The sequence below is a fragment of the Manis javanica genome, chromosome 3 (genome assembly GCF_040802235.1).
Source record: "Manis javanica isolate MJ-LG chromosome 3, MJ_LKY, whole genome shotgun sequence".
Classification (NCBI taxonomy): Eukaryota; Metazoa; Chordata; class Mammalia; order Pholidota; family Manidae; genus Manis; species Manis javanica.
The window spans coordinates 132,194,567-132,215,713 of NC_133158.1; the positions used below are offsets into that span (position 1 = coordinate 132,194,567).

At 36.7% G+C, this 21,147-nt stretch overlaps 1 protein-coding gene across 3 annotated transcripts in view; it reads right to left on the reverse strand.

The window, feature by feature from the left end:
• NLGN1 (neuroligin 1) overlaps positions 1–21,147 on the reverse strand; it is an 844,928-nt gene that overhangs the window by 814,891 nt on the left and 8,890 nt on the right. The window contains exon 2 of one of the 3 annotated variants that reach the window (XM_073232069.1): positions 11,689–11,804. The exons of the other annotated variants lie outside the window; for them this stretch is intronic. The gene's annotated coding sequence lies outside the window, so the exon portion shown is untranslated. The remainder of the gene's footprint in view (positions 1–11,688; positions 11,805–21,147) is intronic. 3 annotated transcript variants of the gene reach the window in all.

Consider the following 21,147-nt stretch of genomic DNA (forward strand, 5'->3'; position numbering starts at 1 on the left):
AGCCATCTACAAGCCAAGCACCAGGAAGCACAGCTGGGATTACAAGTGATGCCATATCCCTCAAGGTTCAATAGTAGGAATGCTGGATAAATTCCAACCATGCTCTTTGCCACTTCTACTACATTTTACTAATGTTCCTGAAAGAACCTCGTGTTCCCTCAGCCCACCTTAAAAGGCTCCTGATCACTCTAAGCGATGGGGTCCTTGCAGAAGAAGTGAAGGTGTAAGAGTAGTATTGTCATGATAGGCACAGCGGCTTTGGGAGAGGAGGTTATGCCAGAGGCTGAGGAGCTGATTGCAGTGACTGACAAGCAGGTGCTGAGGATCAGTAGGGAGCAACAGTCAGGATATTTCAAACGTAAGTACTTTCTAGACAGAGCATGTCTTGCAGGTCTTCCTAGGTTCCCCACTTTATTTCTGTATCTATATAAGAATGGAATTTTGACAAAGATTGTGTAGTGCATCTTACTCCTATTACATGTTGAGTCAGTCATACAGAAATCAGAATCCAACCCAAGGGATTTTAGGAGAGGACAACTTAAAGAGGTGTGAGCAGGATGAAGGGAACCAAAAAGGAATGCTGTGGCACCCAAAGAACAGCAACTGAAGGAAGGAAGGACCTCGGACAAGAGGAAAAAATGGTGTTACTGGAGCACAGTTAGAGCTGGAGGCATGAACGAGGGAACATGCAGCCAGTATTGCAGTCATGGAAGGATGCAGTCATTGATGGAACTCATGGCCCAAGGAAGGAAAAAATGGGAAAAAAATGACCCAAATTCTCTCTCATTGCTACCCCCCATTCTCCAGCCATTGACTTCCATCTGTTGGATTTAAACAGGAAGCCAGCTGTGAAGGGAACCCGGTTAAATGCAGCTCATAGGTGTCAAGGTCAGCCTCAGAGAGCATAAGACGAGAGAAAATGGCAGAACAGGGATCTGGGTAGGGTGGGGTTACAAAAATGATAACCAGTAGATATATTATAGCATTAATGGGATGTATAGTTAAACCATGCTTTAGAAATCAACTCTCCTGGTCACAAACATAGAGTCTTCCCCATTTGTTTCCCTATAGCTTGGGGTCCCCAAATTATGAGAGATGGATCATGAATGATAGGAAACTCAAGAGTTATCAGTATGTGTTCCAGAACTCTATGTCTGTTACACATTACATGCCAAGGAATGGGAGCCACTGACCAGAACAAACAGAAAATGTGTGATGACTAGCAGTTTTCTGTTTCTAAATATTCTGAAATAATTTGAACCTTGGGAAATTTTATTAGCATATTTGAATAGCAACAATGAAAAATTATTTTGCTTTTAATGTCAGTCATTTAAAACTGATTTCTTAAGTTCCTAGCAAAGGCTCTATAATAATCATTTCTGTCTTTTTGTTCAGCAAGTGCTGAGTTCACTTAGTAATTGATAAGTTGATTTGAAAAGGGAGTTTTAGATATGTCCCAAAGTAAGAGGAATACTGCTAGTAATGGAGATAACTGTTTTTCGATTTTGTCCTTTTCTTTCCCGGCTCAATTTCTTTCCCGGTTCTAGTCAGATTCTGGACATAGTTACAAAAAGCAGCATCAGTTTAGTACTGGTGTTTCTGTCTTACCCAAAAGCCATTATTTCTTCCTCTTAATATCCCTCCCTTATTGAAAATGTTAGCCTTTTTTTTTTTTTGACTGAATGCCTGGCATAGGCTATACAACATTTTTTCTTAGAAATGACTTTCTTTTATTGAACTGATGCTAAAATATCATAAAATGAAGTTTCAATGAATATGAAGTGTTTATACATATATACTATTAAAAGAAAATCTAACTTTATAACATAAGAACACCATATATTTAAAATGAAAATAACAGCTTAAAAGGCTAAAGAAATTTTTAAAAATAAAATCAATTTTTCTACAGCAGATGATGGAGAATAGAGGAGGAAAAGAGAAATAGTGGCTGTACTCAAAACACAGCTGAAGGATTATGCCAGTTTGTGAAAACCAAACCATATATGGAGAAAAGTATTAAAATTATTCAACAAAATAAAAATCAGTAGAACAAAATAGGTAAGTCACTGACTACAGCAGATAATGAGGAAACTGAATTGCTGTTTTCCGTGGGAGCCTTTGTTGCTACTTTTCTAACACTTCAGTAGTTGAAAGGAAATCAAACTGTGAGAACTTACTGCCACTCCAGTGAGCCCTGGGGGATTTGTCACAAATTTGGGACCTAAGTGGCCTCGGGCTTCACAGCTCGGGTCCTCAGAAGTGACAGAAAGCAAAGGGACCAACAGAACGTAGAGCATTAGTTACACAGAACTGCACACCAACATATTTTAAACTGTTGGGCAAACTTCAGGCCTCCTTTTCGGTTTTACATTGGACCAAATGACAAATAATTTCATCCAAAACATGTGCTATACTTCAGTGTTTCCAAGCAACAACCATTATTTTGTAGCCTTTCAGGGATAATTCTGAACTTACCTTTGCCTGGAAGAAAGCTTCTTAAACACTAAAAATTGGACAAATAACTAAAAACTAGAGTAGCTTTGCAACTCCTTTAATACTATTTTTTATGGTTTCATTTTACTAAAAAATCTAAGAAAGGATAGGAGCATTTGAGGAACTTAGTTCTTGTCTCAAAGAAGTGATGAACATTAATAGCCTATTTTAGAAGTAGATTATGTTAGAGTGCAGTTAACTCCAACGACATGATGCTCTATATTCCCTGAATTCTGTTACCGTCAGTGGAAAAATTACTTCTATTTTTTTCCACTTGGAACAAAAGTGAACTAGTTGAAAAATTTATTTAATCATTGTCTTACTCTAGATCAGTGTTTCCTAAGTGAGGCCCATGGGTCTGCAGCCACCTGGAGTGTTTGATTAAAATGCAAATTCTCAGCCCTCATATACAAAGGTAATTCCTACACATGCTAAAATTTGAAAGCCACTGCTATAAAGAGCTCATGTATTATTTCAGGAGTGAGAATATGAAATTATAATCTACTTTGCTATGCTTTTGATCCCTTTAGAAAATTTTAAGAAATGAATGGAAACTTCAGGGGAGAACATTTTCAGTAACAAGTGGATCTAAAATTGTCCAATGTAAATCAACCATAATAAATAGTTTTAATTATATAATTCCCCTTCCCACCTGACCTCCACCTTCTAGTTAAGGATTCTGGATTAAAGCTGGTTCTAAAATTCTGTGTAATCATGTATTACTATTTCTAGAGTCCGCAAGGAAAAAAAAAACCTAAGCTTAAAGATCAATCAATACGTGACTAATTCTTAAATATATTTAAAAGGTCCTCACTTTTAAATTTCATAATTTTGACTTATCTCTTATCTTAATATATTAATCAGAATATAAATCAGAAATAAACCTTAGTACTAAACAATAAATTTTATGGACACTTATTTAAATAACTTTTTTCCTGTAAATACAAATGCACAACCTAAAACAAGAGTTTCCCAATGTCAAAGAATTGCTACCTTTTTAAGAAAACTTCCATTATGCATATAATGATATGAAAATTGTTATAGGAAAAGTCCATCAAGATTTGATCTATGCGATCTACATAATCACTATATAATTAAATCTATGTAGAAAAGCTCAAGAACTTGGTTGGTTAGAAATCAAATACTCACCATATAAATAAGCATTTCCTATATATGAAAAATAGAGTGAAAATGGAAAAAATAATAAAAGAAATGTTCACAAATACAAACCAAATATGAGGTGGCTAGTAGTGTAACAAGAAAACCAATAACAAAGTATAAATTTTACTGAGGGGCACAAAAGATCTGGCTCTCTTCCCCGCCCCCCACCCCTTATTTTTCTTTACTAAACAATCAAGCCAAAGTAACTGGGTAAGGCAGAGAAAGGAAAGCATCCTCATGGGGTTAGGCATGGACCCATGACAGCCCAGATGATAGTACCAGACCTTGTCAGGGTGATGAGGCATTTCACACAGGAGACAACCCAGTGTGGGGAGTCAAAGGCATACGTATAGACATGCTCTATTTTTGGATAGTGGGAAAACCTGTATATATACTTTCGCTAGATTTGATAAGAAAACTAGCATGACTAAAAACAGATATTGACTTCCTATCTGCCCCAAACTACTCTGTCCTCTAAAGAAATAAAGTGAGGTATAAATAACAACAATAAAAAGGAAGCAGCACCCCCTGAAGAAATGCCTGGTTCTAGGGCAGTAGAAGGGAAATACAATATGAGCCTGGAACATTTTACTATGCCAGAAAGCAATGTATTGCTCCAGCCATGACAGGTGCATGTCAAAAGGTCACAAGGTCTACCCTGAAGTGCTCCCGCTGGTCTATCGGGAAATTTGAGCATAAAAAGAAAAAAGAATGAAAGTACTTACTGTAACCCATTAAATAAAATTGAGTATCATGAGTACATTCTGATAACTATTAGTGAATTATTAATTAAAAATTAGGTGGCAATGGAATATTTACACAGTGTTAAGGTCTATACTTCAAAGTAATTATTAATTACAAAGGAGAAAAGAATAACTTTACAGGGAAAAAGCCTGGCAGATATCACCTTAATCAAGCAACACATGAGAGCATGCAATGAGAAGAACATAGCATCACTTCTGTGATATATCCTCCAAACAATGCAGGCACTAAAGCTAAACATGAGGAAACATCAAATAAACCCAAACTAACTGACTACAAAACAACTACCTTGTAATCCTTAAAAGTGTCAAGGTTATGAAATCAAAGAAAGATTGAGAAACTGTATCAGATTGAACAAGGTTAAAAAGACAGGACAATTAAATACAAAACATGACTCTAAACTAGATCCTTTTGTTAAACAAGACAAAAGTGTTTTGGAACACTTAACAAAAACTAGCAATTTCTGAGAATTAGGTGGAGGAATACATCACTGGTAACTTCCCGATTTTGATGGCTAGGAAGAAGAATGTACTTATTTTTAGGAAATGCACACTAAACTATTTGAAGGTCAGATGGGCAACTTCTTTTCAAATGGCTTAGGAGAAAAATAAGCATTTATACCCTGCTTGCAATTCTTCCATGGTTTAAGACTGTTTCAAAATAAAAAGTATACAATAAAAAATGATTTGGAAAAAGTGATAGACTGGGTTTTTCATTCTGAAAATTCAATAACATAAAGGTTATTTAAAATTTACTCAGTTAATTAAATTATAATATTATTTTTAACTTAAATATTCTACAATCCACCTGGAAGAAAGCATGGACAAAATAGTAAGGAGATATTTGAAAAAGAAGAGTAATTACAAAGGACTTGTATTACTTGATATTAAATCAAGTATTACTTGATATTTTAAAAAGTATTCAAAATATACAATAAATTAAAACAATGTAGCATTCCAAGTAAACAGATCAGTGAATCTGAAGAAAAAGTCCAAAAGATGCAAGTATATGCAAATATTTGTACATATTAAAGGACGCCTTTCAAGCTAGTAGGGAAAGATGGGCTCTTCAATATTGCTCTCTAGATCATCATCTTGTCTTCACAACAAGTTCTAGATAAAAACTGAATTGTTAAAAAAACTCAAAACATAAAGGTATCTAAATAAAATACAGGCTAATATATGTGTAATGTGGCATCACAGAATCTGTTTGATGTCAAAGAAGACAAGCCTAAGATTTACATTCCAATAAAAAGCATAGACAATATATGAGAAAGACTAGATAAATCTCAAAGAAGGAATTCATTTGGCAAATAAATATACTTTTAAATTTTTAAATTATCAGTAATGAAATGCCCATTTAGACAATGAAAAAGAAGGTTACACCTACTGGATTGGCTAATATTGAAAAGAATGTAATGTCCAGTATTGAAGAGGGCACACTGACCCTTTGCCAACAGGATTATATATGGCTTCCACTGCTTGGGGGGGCACACTGTGAATATATACTAAAAGGATAGAAAATGTGCATATCCCTCACCCAAAAAATGCAACATCAAGCATTTACCCTAAGAAAATAATCAAACAACTGCAAATATATATGCAATGTTTGCTATTAATAACAGGGAAAAAAAAGAGACAATAAAAAAATCAAGTAATTAGGTGTTAAATTATGTCATTAAAGCAATGAGCTAATTTTGTCATCAACAGCCCAATATTTCACATATAAATATGAGAAATAAATATACAGCACATCATAAAAAGATCATTTTTATATGTAAAAGTATATGCATGTATATACATACATATTCAAATACTATACACATACACTCGCAGAGCAAGAGAATTAGAGAATAAAAGAAAGAGAAAGAAGGTGGGTGGATAAAAGGAAATGTTTCAGGATGACAGGATTCTAGGGGTTTTTTTCCTATCTGCACAACTATATATTTATAATTATAAAGCATGTATTTATTTGGTAAAAATAATAAAAGCTTTAAAAAGCGAGGACAAAAACCTGAGAATTCATAAGGAGGTAGAAAGTTTACAAACAAAAGTTTAAAGAAGAAATGAAACATCTAAAGAATGTAGTTACTTTAAATTTTCATATTGTTCATTCTTTTCATATTTTGCATTAAATATCTGCTATGCAACTGACATGCAGCAGAACTATTACGATACAAAAGAATTGTATAACTGATAAAGATCCAACATCATATCTTTAAAATTGCAAGTTATTGTTGCAAGCAATCTGTTATAAATTATTATATTTCTGTGTCTTGTATAATTAAAACTAAGTAACTCAAAAGAATTAGCATTCATATTTGATACATATTTTCTAAAGAGACTTTAAATCCATGTGATAAAATATGAATTACTAACTTTATAAAGAGAATGATTGTTTCCATGAAATCAGAAATACTTCTATGATCCAGATAATTAGGCAAAATAGTAAAACATTCTTTTTAAATGTAAGTAAATAAGAGAACTGAGTTGAAATGGTGTATCAAGAACTATTTTAAATAATATCAGTGGATTTTTTCATGATTGTCTAATTTATAGTTTTAAACAGAAAAAGACAATTTTTTTAAAGATCATCAGAAAAATTATTTTTTAATTATTTTCTGTTGACACAAACTCCCTTGGACTTTCATAGGATATTTAAATCCAAGGATATGAATGACTAACACAATGTAATTTGTGTGGCCACAGAGAATACCTTGTGACATGTAAGAATATGTCCAAATGTAATAATACCTAATACAAAGAGGTAGATCATTTTCTATAAACAAATAACACAAAACACTAATTCCAATAATAGATTCCTAAGGCCACCAGTTTGTACTCACAAAGAGTTTTAATTTTACAATTATAAGAGCATATATTGATATTATTGGACATAAAAATTGGATTAAATAGATGAAATGTTGGCATTCAACCCATGGTTATAAAAGGATTCATTCTATAAGAAATTCTACAAACATATCTGTACACTTCAAAATAAGCACTTGGGTTTTCTTAAATGTCTATTATTTGCAAATGTGGATCTCCTCACCCCCCATTTCCAATCTTGATTCCTACATATTCTGAAATGATATTCAAGTAACAAATACACATATAGTTTTGCATGTACATTTTTACATGACTTTTACTGGGCGAAGTCTCAGTACTATATCTGACAGAGATCTGTCTGCTTTATGATCAAAGGCAGTATTTCCTGAACTCAATCAGTCATTTAAATTGGGAAAGCAAAAGAAATGTGAATTAAGGAAAACAATTCACTCAGCAGCAGAAGCTGCTCCTTGATGCCTTGCTTTCCCTGTGGTTCTTCAATGCTGTCTCTGAAGGTCAGGTTATCAGTGACAGAACAGAATTAAATAAATCAAATGAGTTGATACATACCCTATATACTCTGTCACTTGCTCCTCCCATGACATGAGGAAAATGTTATTTCCATTTTACAGATGAAAAATGAGGCTCAGAGGGATAAGTAGCTTACCTAAGATAAGTTTTGAGGATGGGATACATACCTTGAGTATTTACTCCTGTTTAACTCCCCTGGTTATCAAACTCAGTCTCAAGGTTTAAATACCATCTGGATGCCAACAACTCCCAATTCCTCAACTCCAGTCTTAGTTGCCTCTTTGAAGTTCACACCAGGTATGCATGTAGGAATTTTGCACTGTCTGTTCCCTCCACCCAAAGAGCTCTTTTCCCAGACGCATTTATGGCTTGCTCCTTTACCTCCTAAAGTCTTTTCCAACTATCCCCTTCTCAGACTTACTCTGACCATATGCTCTTGACCTGAAATGACACCTTCTCTCCCCAACATTCCCTACACCCCTTCTTCGTTGCTTAGTTTTCTCCATGGCACTTACCATCTTTAAACATATTGTACAAATTATTTATTCATTTTGTTTATAATCTATCTCCCCTGAAGTAAGACATGAGCTCCCTGAGCACACGGACTTTTGTCTTTCAGTTCACTGTTGCAGCTCAAGAGCCTAGGACTAACCCTAGCACCATAAATATCTTTGACAAATGAATGAATAAATACAACTTTAGATTCTAGACAATTTTCACTATTAATCCTGTCTCACCACACTTCTCCTTCCTCTTTATTTTTCTTTCATTAAGGAGGATTTTACCCTTAGCTTAAACACCTCTGTATTCATTGCCACAAATTCTATAAACATCTGATTGTTCAGCTGCAATGGAATCTTCTTAAAAACATACCATGCCTTAACCAACCTGAATCATAGCATGAAAATATTCATCGTTCACTGCATTGCTATCAGCCATTTCTGCCAGAATACCATTTTGATGTCTAAATTCTTTATCTTATATTACTCTCAGGGAGTAAGAATATATGACCAGAGAAATCAGCAAAAGGAAAACAGTGAAGTATAAAAGAATCTGGTGAAAAAAAAATAGAGTGAATGATAAATGCAAAGACAAAAGAGAAAAATTATTTACCAAAGCTCATCAATAAAGATGTATGCTCATGACAGGGAAATTAATGTTTTAAGATCTGGATCTTGAAAAAAATATATAAATATATAGGTAATGAGAAGAAAAGGTAAAGGGTGGAAGTCACCTGAAATATTTAACTTAACCAGCTACTGGTGAAAGGCATCACCAACTTTCAGGGAAAGCAAGTCAATATCTGTCCAGGAAAAGCTGAACTAAGAATGAAAGGCAATGAGCCTTTATTGAGCTCATCCTACATCAATGTATTGGGCACTTAGCAACACACTGATGCTCAAAGAGGTTAGTTAACTTATCTGAGATCATAAAGTGGCCAGAAATACAGACTGGATTAGAAACTATTTCTGTCTGATCTTAAAGCTCATTTATGCAATTCAGAAAGCAATACATTTTCTCAGCTCTAGGTCAAAGCAAAAGTGTTTGAAGCCAAATGACAAAGATAACTGGGGTAAAAAAAGAGGCACTGTCATACCAACTACCTACAAATCCAGAAAAATCCATCCCTTTGCTTATCTGAATACCCCATTCCATGGCCCTAATAACTGGTAAACTACTCTTCTTCAGAGACTGGATTCAGGTGCCCCTTTTTGTTATGGTATCACCCATCATCACCAGATCATATTTACTACCCTGTCTATTCAATCCTACCAGCAAAGGTTGAGAGAAGTCTTCCAGTAGCATGTCAGCAAACCACTGGAGGAGGCATCAGACAGTGCATCAGTCTTTCATCTACTGTGAACCCACGAAGGTGAAGCTCTCAATCTGCTTGATATTAGGAATACACAGCTAAAAGCACAAGTCCTCCTGACTTAGGCCATTTGGGCTGCTATAAAATACCACCCCGCTAGGTGGCTTATAAACAACAAATTTCTCATAGTCTAGAGATTGGACATCTAAGATCAGGGGGCCAATTTCTAATACCACAGTTCCTAATACCATCACATTGGACACTGGGATTTCAAAACACAAATTTGGGCTGGGCAGGGGTGCTCCCTTTCATGGAGTTTAGATGGAGTGAGGATGACATATGACAATGGGCTGCAAAAGCAGAGTACATTTGAGAGTACAGCTTGGGCATGGGGCAGAGCAGGGAGGGAATCAGGGCCAATAAAATACCCAGTGCTAGGGTAGACACGGTGATGGTGATGGAGAAGTTGGAACTATGTACCACCACCCAGACGAGTTAGGTTGAGGGGGTGCTGGGAGCAGGTGGTACGACCTCACTCTCTCAGGTAAGGTCCAAGGGCCCATCTCTGTTAAAGCATCTATTTACAAGGAACCAGCAGATATCCATTAACCAATTGGAGAACAACAAAATAAGAAAGGAGCCTCTGAAGCAAAGTAGAAGTCAGATTATAACTGATGTGTTGCACCCCCAAATTCCAAAGCCCTTTATGAACCTATTTTATGTCCTTGTGCTCCCAGGAAGTAAGGTGGGATCTTGCTCCATTGACATTAGCTTTGGGAAAGAACTACAGAGGCTGAAAATTAGGAGGTACCAAAAAAGATAGGGGAAAAAATAATTTTGCATCCATCATACTTCAAAGTGTTTGTTGGCAAACCTGCCGAGTCATAACCAAATGTAAGAAAAAAACTAATTGAAAAAGATTATAGGTATTCAAAATACATAAAGACCATTTTCATAATGGTTCCTGAAAGAAAATTATTCATGCTAATGATAAAGAAAAAAGGAAAGGATAGGAAGAATGTGGACAGGGCCAACTAAAGGATAGAAAAGGAAAGGAGAAAGAAAAAGTTAAAAGGGGATAATGACAGAGAGTAGGAAAAGACAGACAAAGAGCAAAAAGAAACCCTCTGACCTTCTCTTTTGTAAACCATTGGTGAACCACCAGATTTTGCTGCCTCACAGCTTTGGTAAACACGGTTAGGGGCATAGAATGGGGGACAAGTGTTTTCAGGATTCCTTCCTTGTGGCCAAACAGGTCTGTCCATTCAGCATAACGTTCAATCACCACTCCTCATGACAATGGGACACACAGATGACTGTTAAAGGATTTAGCAATCCACAAAACTAAATAGATAGACCAATGATGCATGAGAGAGAAAGCCTAACAATACAACTCTAAACTCTGGGTCTCCAAATTCCCCAGTGTTTTGCATACCTTTTTAGCTGTAAAATATACAGATTTCACTCCTTCAGTATTTCAAACCACATACTTCCACAAACTGATGTGAGTACACAGAAACTGAGTGCTTGGGCTTTGAGATCTCTTTCTCAGAATTTCATGGGTTTATTATTTCCAAGATAAACAAGTTCAGTGGACTCTACCACAATAATCTCACCTAGTAATAGTTAATGTCTATTTTACTTACACACCTTTATGTGTCAGGCTCGGCACCAAGCGCTTTATATACATTGCTCCATTCAATTTCCAAAGGTAGAGTCATCCTTATCTTCCCTTATAAATGAGGAAACTGAGGCTTACAGAAGTTAAATAACACAATGGTAAGGCTGGAATTCACAAATAAGGCACTCTGACTGTAAGCCTATACTCTGATCACTACACTGCCTGCCTGCATTATAGGGTGCTGCCTTCTCCTCTGCTCCACTCAACAGTATCCTATATTCATACAGAATATAGAAAGAATATATGCTTAATAGTACATAAAATGCCTTTTCAGACTTTGACTCATTTGATCCTTATAACTACTTTGCAAAATAGGCATGGATATGCAGTCTTTCCCATTTTAAAGGTAAAAACATTAAGACTCAGCCATATGAAGTAGCTTCTGCCAATCATTAACACATGGCAAAGTTTGAACTTACAGAAACGGCATCCAGTTTCCAGTCCAGTGCACTCTCCACTGGGTCAAGTTCCTTTCCATCTTACTTCTAGGAACAAGCAAGATTTGTCTTCCTACTGCTAAATAACTTGTCCACAACTAAAGGAAAAAAAAAGGTTGAGAGAAAGAGATATAATGCCTGTCAATTGCCTTAAATTATCACCCCTCCCATCTCTTTAGATTTAAATAGCAATCCCTATATAATAGGGAGCTATAAACTTGCCTATTTGTACTTAATGGTTTTTGCTGAACACATTGCTTGAAGGTCCAGAATTTAACCATATACTACTGAGTTACTACACTTTTTTGGAGGAATGTTAAATCTAAGTATTTAAAATCACCCTTTAATCACAATTAGCTTGAAAAACAAATTTGGTTTTCAAGATACTCCAAATGTTCTGACTTTGCTTGGTAAACTTTGAACCAAAGACCAAGGAAAGTTTTGCTCACTTTGCAGTTTTCTCCTTCAGTCCCCTTGTTTCCTTCTGCATCTTACTGTGAGTTCTTATTTCACTGTATGTGTGTAGGGGCTCCAGGGGAACTTCTTTGATGGGGTTTTCATATGTGGATGTATTAGTACTTCTCCCCTGCTATACCCCAGGATCCCTTCCCATGTCAGTCTTCCTTTTCCCTAGTATTTGTCTTTTTAGGTCCTACACATTCAGTCTTCTCAATACCACTCATTCCACTGCTTGTGGTCCTGTTCCAACATATCTGTCTTCAAAGCAAGAAGTTGCTGCCCAAATCCTCCTGCTTTGCTACCCTCAAAGACAAAAATGTGCATGTCTTTTCCCTTTCAAGGGTTTTACTGCTAATCATAAGTAGGAAAGAAAGGGGAAGACCATGGAGAAGTAACACAATGTTGTTCTAATTTCTAACCTAAGCTCCTGATTTCCCTCTGAGGTGGCAAACTGGAGCCTCCATGTGCCCTCTGCTAAATAAAGTACAGAGCTAACCCTGGGAAGGTTACAAAGACAGGACCACTGACACCTTAAATCCATTGGTACCCAAGCTGCCTGAGCATCGCTCCTTCTCCAGTCCAATTCAAATATTGCTATTTAATCCTTCCCAGGCAGGTGACTGGGTCTTCTACCCACCCTACCAATGGTCTTGCCCAGATTTTTGTGTACCCTCAGTAAGAGTACTGCTATAGTCTAAACATTTGTGTCTTGCCACGCATAAATTCATATGATTAGACCTAATCCCTAATATGATGATATTTGAATTGGAACTTTTGGGAGGTGATTAGGTCATGGAGGTGGAGCCTTTGTGAATGAGACTGGTGTACTTACAAATGAGACTCCGGGGAGGTCCCTTCCCTGTTCTGCCATGTGAGGACACAGTAAGGAGACAGCCGTGTATGACCCCAGCAAATCTGCTGGTGCCTTCACCATGGGCTTCCCAGCCTCCAGAAGTATGAGGAAAAAGTTCTGTTGTTTCCAGTCTATGGTATTTCTGTTACAGCAGCCAAATGAACCAAGGCAGGTATTATATAATAATACCTCCTTCTTGCACCCAGACCCATGGTTGGGCATTCCCCTTACTTTCTCTTAAGCTAGTGATACAGCTACCATGTTGCTGCCAGACATAGTTCAGGAACAATGAGGTGTGAGGATAACTATTTCAGGTCCTACATGTACCTCTCCTCTATGGGCTTCCTATTCTGACATGTCAAACAGCCTGATGCAACCTAAGTCTGGAGATGCCACTGAGGCTCTCTGGGGACACCCTCTCTGTGCAAAGCACACCAGCAGCTCTGCCTCTGATGGCAGCCTTCTGCACCACCACCACTGGTGTTCCTCCTTCTTCTGCTTTCTACCTTCTTGCCTGTGGGGGACAGATCACCTGATGTCTCTAGGTCCAAGGCTTCTCACTTGACCCACCGTCCTAGCCCAGAACTTCTCTAGACTTCTGGGGTAAGGCTTTCTAAGGAAGTGCTAATCAATGCCTGCCAGATTCCTGGCAACTGGCAAAATTCCTATCAATCCTTTCCTCAGTAATGGTGTATCTTTCTAGACTGAGAATTTAAAAAAGAAGTTAAAAGAAAATAGATGCATGAACAGAAAGATGATAGGTAGGGAATTGATAGGTAGATGACAGGCAGAAGAAACAACTGAACAATAAGCAACAAGCATCTGTTTGCCTTAGAGGCAAATGCATATACCTAGTCCCACAGTCAGGAGGACATTTGATCAGAGTCACACTGCACGCTCCCATCTCTCCCCACCCCACCACCAACCACTACCCTAACAAATAGATTAGATATGGGCAGTTCATCAGAGAAGCAGTTTGTCTGGGGTGGCAGTGCAGGAGAATGAAAGGCCATTATAAAGAAAGGATAAATACTGCCAGAGAGTCAAGTGCAGCCAATCTTCACTCTCATTTTCCCCTTTCCAGCTGTAGCACAAACCACAGATAATCAAGTACTGTCTTGAAGAGAATGCCTCTTCCACAGAAAGGAACCTGAGAAAGCACTCAACACTATGCACTACAGACAAGCTTACCTGATGTCCTCACAGAAACCCCGGTTCTATTGTTTCACAACAAATTTACTAGTGCACATTTGTGTGTGCATGTTTGTGTGTGTGTTGTGTGTAAGATGAGGGGGGAAGAGACAGAATGCGTTTGAGCACTGGCTTGTGCATCTAAACAGCTTTACTCTTCATCTTTATTTTAGGTAGCATCATTTACAGTAGAAAAACAGCAAACTGGCAGGAGTTTCAAACATACAAACTTGTTAATGGTATTCTGCAAAGGGACAATGACAGGATCAGAGAGAATACCTCTTGCTCCAAATGCAATTTTACAGTTTGCAATATGATTTACTTCCTGGATTTCAGCCAGGCAATTACTATTCACAAATATTTCAAGTGGGAGAAATGAAGCGGTTGCTACTAGTCCCATAATTTGGAATTGCTGCTAACAGATTTTACATATGATCAACTTCTCTGCCATCTTTCTTAGAAAATGCAATAAAATCTTAGTATTTCTGCATTTCAAGCTTTATTGTCAGCCTTGCTGATGCCTGACACAAAACTGTGTAAGTGGCTCCCTCTGGTGCTGCTACGAGCATTATTTTATTCACAGCCATAGATGTAAATCAGATTAGCTAGGAAAGGTAAGTAGAAACCCTCAGGGCCTACATGACTAAAAAACGTCTCTTGGGTAAATTCCACTTGGAATAAAATCAGATCAAGGGTGATGCCTTTTACGATATGAACAAACACAGCATCTTCCTTGGTCTTTTTCCTTCATTTCAAAGGGAACTGCAAAAGGCATGTTCACGAAAACTGGCCAGCGTGCCCCATTTTTGTTGCTAAGAAAGCTAATGCCCCAAGAAACTACTTAATTACTTCTAATGGACCTCTGTGTGACCATCAGTCACAGCCCAGGACTCCACTTTGACCTGTGGCCTACATAGCAGTGACTAGGGCAAACACAGGGTCACAAAACGTCTGTTGCAAGAGGCAATTAAAGGCTCCAGAACAGCGGTTCTGAATGGCAGTGGGGAGGAAGCTGGCAAAATCTCCTTCCGTGGCTTCAGTCCCTAACTGTCTGCAGGACCATTTCTTCAACATTAATTTCTACCCACAGACAGCCAGTGAAATCTAGGCTCCTAGGTCAGTCACCAAGTGCAAAGCCACAGCGATTAGTCTAAGGCAGTCTGTAGGCTCTCCCATGTTGATCTTGCCCTCCTTTCTGCCGGAGAGACCGCACATCCTCCCTGATGCATTTCTCTGAAGTGCAGCATAGCCTCCAGCACCAGCCAGAAAGTAAATGCATCTTCACTCTGTACCCTGAGAAAACAAGTGACCATATGTAGCCTATGCCAGCGGAGCTGTAACTGTGAAGAACAATGGCTCTGAGTCAACAACAGAATTAAACTACTCCCTCTTGTGAAGCTCTTCTGAATATTTTAAGTGTTGCCTTGAAAGTGTGGGATTATGTGCAAGCATAAACATTAGCTTAATGTAATTTTTTGGTTTGGAATATGCCAGAGTGAAAAAATCAGAATTTAAATGCAGAAAATAACTTTGGTATAAATTTAATTTTTTTCATGTGTGATTAAAACATGATTGAAGAGGCATACTTTATGTATAATTAAAATTGCTTTGTAATTAAAAGATTTAAGCATGTATAGAAAATGATACAGCTTCGTTTGGAGATCTTACAAAGGCGCCTATTAAACACTCACTCCCTAGCAAGCCTATGACTCAAATGTTTTCACATTTTAATGCTGATAGAGTCCTTGAAATTTTTTAAAGCTGCCAATTTCACCATTTCTAAATGCTTTATCCTTCCTTCCATGTGTTAGTAAAATAAAAACAGCTCTATCTTCCTTATATTAGCCAAAACAGAGATGCAGAACACTCTGTATCTTTATTTCAAAGGCTCTGGGAAAAAAACAAGGATCCCCAGAATCTTTAAGACATGGTTTGACTTATCTATGCCTTCTCCCCTGTACTTACCACCACATCTGACCTACTACATAAAAAGTGGGTGATAAATGGCTACTACTGAGTGAGCAGAAAGTGTGTTTGTGTATACGCCTGATGAGTTATAATGGTATTAAGAACACTTTTGGACATTTTTCAATGTGTCAGGCAAAGGTGCTATAATAAGTTATTTCATTTAATCCCACAACATCCCTATGAGGTTTATCAACCCTACTGGACAGATACATAAATTAAGTCAAAGAAAGTTGGAAGACTTCACAGAATCATGCATTTTAATACTACCTCAGCAAAAGGATCACCTTTTGGGCTAAGGAGTGAGACAGAACAAGTTTGTTGACCTCAAACTTTTGACTATTATTTTAGTCCCTTTCCCATACCCCAGTACCCGATCCTCCAGGCTCTTCAGGAATTGCCTCTTGGCCTATATAGGGCCTTAAAGCACCCTTCTGGTAGGACCTGGCTTGAATGGAGGCTTCATCTCACTGACAGTAGACCTGGTTTAGCTTCCCATCTCTCCCCATCAATATCTGTCTATTTTATGTTTCACTCATTTTAGCTGAGTATCACATGAAGGAGGGAAAAATTCAGGGACATATTCATCCTAGATGTTGGTAGCTAACATTCACAATCAGGAGACTTTTCCATAATCCAGTGGTGCAATGGCAAATCTTGAATTTCGGTACTGGTTTTAGATACAGAAAAGGAACCATGGAAGAGGCTGCAAGGATCAGGAGGCATAGATACAGGGGGGAAGAAAAGAAAAAGTATACAGACTGATAGATGGATACTAGATTCACTTTTCTGGTGGCCAGGAACAGATTTTCTAGTCTTTCCCCTTTCTCATCTAGAGTGTATGAGTATGTATAGTCTTTATGAACAACCTTTCTGAGAAAAGTTCTTGTTTCTCCCCATGCTTTCTCTACCAGGCTTTTACCTAGAATTTTCAGATGATAATAGATGATTAGATGGATAGATAGATAGATAGATAGATAGATAGATAGATAGATAGATAGATAGATAGATAGATGATAGATAGATAGATATAGGTGACAGATAGACAGATAGATAGATGATAGATAGATAGATAGATAGATAGATAGATAGATAGATAGATAGATAGATAGATAGATAGATGATAGATAGATAGATATAGGTGACAGATAGATAGACAGATAGATAGATAGATAGATAGATAGATAGATAGATAGATAGATAGATATAGATAGATATAGATGATAGATAGGTGATAGATAGATAGATATGATAGATAGATAGATAGATAGATAGATAGATAGATAGATAGATAGATATAGATAGATAGATGATAGATAGATAGATACAGATTTGTTGATTTTAGAGAGCCATACATATACATATATATAGTTTTGCAAGCTGGAGTATAGCAGGGGATTTGAAGGATATTTCAAACTTAAAGATGCTCTGTACATCATCTGCCTCTCCCTGATAGACTATTCCATTCCAGTGAATGGGCCTTCTTCATGAGCTATATTAGTATGACCTTACTCTCTTGTTATTTCCAGGTTTACATAGTAGAGAGAGGGGCCCATATGGAGAGGTGGTTTGTGAAGTTTCATGCTTCTTTGGAGTTTTAAAGACCAGTAAAAGAATGACATTCTAAATGAATACCATGACTATTCCCAGTGTATTTCTGACTGGCAGAGTCATCATGCACTAATTTGTGAGGAATTATGTTCATGTTTATGAAATTCTGTAGAAAACATGCTCATGCTCCTTGGACTGATTCCTTCCATGTTATCCAGGTGATGGTTATTCTGGCCACTGATTCCCAAAATGAGCTGACGATTTTTACAGCCAGTGAATTCAAAGAGAGTCAGAGGGGACATATTAATTTCACGTACAATTTAGTAGAAACAGAGGACTATATCTCACTTGAAACTGCATCTCTTAGGCCTTAAAAATGTTGCATTTCTTTAAGTGGTGATGAATGAACTAGAGTTTCTCTCCCTTAAGCAAATGGTATATTTCAATTATAAGTGTCCTGTTATCATATCTGAAAGGACTTACAGAGTACTATATTGAAAGGGAACATGGGAAAGAAGATATTCTGGGGGGTAGGACGTTTCTAGCACTTCGTGGGGAGAGTGAGTCCAGTTTAGAAAACACTATCTCGGGCAGGCTATGGAAAGAAGAATCTCTTTGTCTGATGACAATCAAATGATCTCATATTGATTTGGTATCAGCCAGTTACATGAATAGATATATGGTCAGAAAGTTGTATTTCCCATTTTATTTTCTGATAGAAATGAGTTTCTGCTGATATGAGTAATATGAATGACTTTTTCCAAGGACATATTTATCTCAAGATAAGTATATAATTGGTATTTCTGATGTGTAAAGGTCCTAAACCAAACTACTGAACACAGAATGAGATCTATCTTTTCAATAAGCACCTTTCTTTTCTACAATAGTATTTCTCAAGGAGTGTTTTTTTTTACTTTTGAAAAAATCTAGAATGATCAATTACCTCTGCTCTGTTTTATTCTTAATTTTATTGCTTTTGTTCAAGCAATGTTTTTCTCCTCCATTTATTCATATCCCAATTTTCTTCAGTAATACTTTCTTCACTAAACCTTCCTAAAAATAAAGCTCCCTTCTTATCCTTCTGGCAATTATTGCCTATACTTCTAAACTAGTAACTCTATAATCACAGACATATTTCACATACGGTGCTGATACATGTATTACTGTCCTGTATATAAAACTGATGCATGAGAGCATTACATGAGAGACATTCTGGGAGCAGAAAGTTTCTGGCACTTCCTGGGGAGAGGGAGCCCAGTTTAAAAAACACTATCTCGGGCAGTCTATGGAAAGAAGAATCCAGAATTGGCATGTTTTGGTCCAAGCTCTCTCTTTGTATAAATTGAGCAAGTCATTTCTTATCTTAGTTTTGTTACCTGCAAACTGAGGAAGTTGGCCTGTAATTGTTTAAAATATCATTACAGCCCTTTCAGCTTCTCAGCTGGAAATACATTGTATAGTTATTGAAATTTTTAAAAATGAATTACGCTTTCTTAACGACGTTTTACTGATCATGTAAAGTCATAAAAAAGTGATTGCAATGTAAACACAATTTCAACATTATATTTAATGGTCTAAGACTCCAAGCCATTAAATAATATTCTCCATCTTAAATACTAGTATCTTGAATATTTTTCTATGGACAAAGTTACCTAGGTACAGATTAAAGTAATTTCATTAATTATTTATAATAAATCTACTTGTAGTAATATTATATCTCTATCTGATACATTTCCTTACTCGTATTAAAAGAGAGCTTCAAGAATATCTTGTAAAAAAAATAAGGATTTTTCTTCATGATCTATAATCAACTCACTTTTATGACAAAATAGGTAGGTAAGAGGCAAGTGTTTTCTTTGCAGTGACTACTGCTATAATGAGAGAAAAGACAGTGGTACCTCTGGAGGGCTTGTTATTCATCAAAAAGTAAGTACCCAGCTTTCTGACCACTTAAGAGCAGTGGCAATTTTCAAATACAATACAGAGAAGAAACACTGTTGTCTGTGGAATTGTATGATAAGAACTGTCAAAATATATCCACAAATAGTACCATCTGACTGATCCAACCCAAAACTCCTCTTCCTTCTATTCATTATTTTTTAAAAATCAGTGGTATGTGGTTGAGTAATGATAAAACAAAAAAAGGAAACTTCATTTTTACCTGCCAATTTTCTCTTGCCTTTTACTGATGACTCCCTTTTTAAGCAGAACATTTATATTTAGTGATAGTTAATTCCTTGTAGAAGTTTCCTTTGTTCTTGATAAAAATGCATTTTCTCCTTGCCTCTTCCCATTTTTGGCATTCTTTACTTGGCTTTGATTATTCAGTAAGCTTTCTCATGCAGTGTGTTAGAGAAGGGTCCTAAATCCCAACTGTTCGGTGGAAACTTCTACATTGTTTGCAGTTGTTTTAAAGAACAAATAAGCTATGTATGTGTAAACCTCCAAAAAACTGTAAAATCTTAAAGTTCTACAATACACAATAAATCTTAACAGCTATACAATATATGCCTTAAATTTACCAGTTTAAAGTAACACCTCTCTATTATTACATGTTGAGATAATGCCAGCTTAAATATATATTATGAACATTCTTTATTACTGATTACCTTTACCCAAAACAGTCCTGAGAGCCAAGACACATTTAATTTCAGTTAGTCCAGCTATATACATTTTAAACATGGAAACCAAGGCCCAGAAGGATGCAGAAAATTACAGAAAGTGACACAGTTATTAGGCGTCTATTCTACAAACATATGTCTCTTGATTTCTGTTCCTGTGTGTGTGTGTGTGTGTGTTTCAGTCTTACCATTATCCACTTGGAAGACTAGCTATGTTTTATTTATTGTAAGCTGGGAGTGTGAGTAGATAATAAAAAGGGATAGAATTAGATTTCAATCATACTGCTTAAGAATTATGCAGTTACCTCACACAAATGCTTACAGATTAATAAAATAATAATCATTACTGTATTAGCTTGTTTGAAAAATGAGGAAAAATGTATCATTAAGGTTGCCATACTTCATTGACACTGACATACTTTTTTTTAACCTTTAACATCTCTGAAATCAAGATGCATTTTATAATTCCTTAGAGCCCAGTAGCAGTGGAGGCATAGTTGACATTGACTTTGTGTGTGAAAATTGATTGTATTCCTCTTGCCATGACCAGACAACCACCACTTCAAATATTTCAGGACAATTTAAGAAAGGAATATGAGATCTGGTTGTTGTCTGGAAAATCTTCTGTTGTCACATTCTAGTAAGAGCAACAAAAGACCAACACCAAATCTTTCAAACAGTATCAGCTGCTTGGAATAAAACCCTGAAGACAATCATGGAGCACTCTTAAGAGATGGTCTGTCACCAACACACACACATTATTGTCAGGAAAAGCATGAGCACGTACTGCTCTGAGTCAAC